Here is a 2500-nt window from a genome sequence, read left to right on the forward strand (position 1 = left end):
TCAGTATCTCTGTGCAATGTGTACATGTATTCATATGTATTGTACATATATACACAAACGGATATATACATATTTATTCTGAACGCTCATGGCATTATGTGTACCTAAGCATGAAAGTGTATGGAACTGTAGTTGAATATTCGTTCACGTATGAATGTGCTGAATAGCTCCTTTCATAAGTATGTACTACAAACTAACAAGTGACAACGGAGTGTTGAAGCATTGCTAACGATTTGACTGAAAGCAACAAATCATCGACATATTAAAAAAAAGTGAAAGTCTGCTTTGATCCAATATGATTAAAACTGTTCGCATGATTCTTGTACAATTAAATCAGATCATGGAATTAAATTTTTATTCTTATACGTTCGATTTCTACATAAAAAAATCAGTTTTATAAATTTACGTAGTTCTTGTGCAATTAAATCAGAGTGTTGAATGCGATCATATGAATTATTTTTATACGTTCCATTTCGACACCAAAAAATTAATTTTATCAAAACGAGTTGCATAATTCTTGTGAACTTAAATCAGAGTGTTGAATGCCATCATATGAATTAATTTTATACGCTCGATTTCGAAAAAAAAAAATAAATAATAGATTTGATTAAAACGGTTTGCATGATTCTTGTGCAATTAAATATGAGTATTGAATGCAATCATGTGAATTATTTTTATACGCTCGATTTCGAAAAAATGAATAAGTAAATAGAAAAATAATAAATTTGATTAAAACGGCTTGCATGATTCTTGCGTAATTAAATCAGATCATTGAACGAAATCATATGAATTATTTTTATACGCTCGATTTCGAAAAAACTAAATAAATAAATTTGATTAAAACGGTTGGCATAATTCTTGTGCAATTAAATCAAATCATTGACTGAAATTTCTATTTTTGTACTTTCCATTTCGACAGAAAAAAATCGGGTTTCTAAAACTTCATTATAAAATAAACATTAATAACTGGATCTAGTCAGACCCTGAACGAGTACTGACTTATATGAGACCTAACCCTACCGCTATTGAATATTGCTGAAACTGCCTTATAAACTTGAGGAGTCTGTTGGGGGCGGCAACTGGTCATAATAAGAACCACAAGGCAGCAAGATTGAAACGCTGTATAAATCAGATGTAACTATTTTGCAGTTTAATAGTTAAACGTTGTGTTTACCAATAATAATAATATAATAATAATAATAAAATAATAATAATATAATAACTGACAATAATAATAATAATAATAATAATAATAATTAATAAAATAAATACACTTTAAAACTCTTCCAATCTTTGTTTAATAATGATAATAATAATAATAATAATAATAATAATAATAATAATGAATAATAATAAAATATAATAATAATAATAATAATAATAATAATAATAATAAGCTCTTCTAAACGCTGTTTGTTTAATCCAAAGATCTTTGATGATCTCTCTCAGCCGTGTGGGTCTTCGCCACTGCATTTCCTCCATAATAAAATTTTTACCTCCTTCGCCAAAGGGGTATTTCGTCACTGCGCCAATTTTGGGTCTTTTCAAGATTGCTCCGTAAATTCAAAACTGCATCTGCATTGTGAATTGCTAGTTATTTGCTGAGTAAGCAACATATGCATGATGGTGTACAAATTTTGTAATATATAATACTATATATATATATATATATATAATATATATATATATATATATATATATATATATATATATATATATATATATATATATATATATATATATATATATATATATATATATATATATATAATACAACATGTGTACGCCATTATATGTGTGTCAATAAATGTATATATATATATATATATATATATATATATATATATATATATATATATATATATCTATATACATGCATATATATATATATATATATATATATATATATATATATATATATATATATATATATATCAGGAGACAGAGGAAGGCGACGGCCAGTAGGACACATCAGCGTGAAGGTGGACTATTGGAAACGTTGTAATTCAATTCAATTCTTATTTCCTACGTTTCGTAATATCATTATTACATTTTCAGGGAATCTGTTAAACAATAAATAAAATTACTTGAAAATTACTTAAAAATTACTTTAAAAATTACTCTAAAATTCAACATTTATAAATTACAACACAATTAAAAAAACATACAGAAACGAAAACAAAAAAAATAAAAAGACAAAAGACCGCTAACCAACCTTATGCCGAGAAGGCAAGAGACAGAATGACAAAACATAAATAAAAGTTAGCCCAGGTACAGTTGTGTGGCGGAGGTCGGGTATTGAACTGGGGAACCAGTTGTTTGATAAATAATGACTCTAGGATAGGCAGTTCATAAGCATTGTTTGCTCTGCCTATGATTCGGAAATGGCTTCTTTCTATATATATTTTAAATTTTTTTGAATGGTTTCTTATATTGGAATGTTCGGGATTGGAGAGCCTACAGCCAGTACGGAAACTTAATCCCCGATGAGAGTGTGTGC

General features: G+C 27.2%; 1 protein-coding gene across 1 annotated transcript in view; it reads right to left on the reverse strand.

Moving 5' to 3' along the window:
* The window catches only part of LOC135199131 (uncharacterized protein DDB_G0271670-like), a 288109-nt gene that overhangs the window by 75315 nt on the left and 210294 nt on the right, over positions 1 to 2500 (reverse strand). The window lies entirely within an intron of this gene.

Source organism: Macrobrachium nipponense, chromosome 23 (genome assembly GCF_015104395.2).
Source record: "Macrobrachium nipponense isolate FS-2020 chromosome 23, ASM1510439v2, whole genome shotgun sequence".
In the NCBI taxonomy this organism is placed as follows: domain Eukaryota; kingdom Metazoa; phylum Arthropoda; class Malacostraca; order Decapoda; family Palaemonidae; genus Macrobrachium; species Macrobrachium nipponense.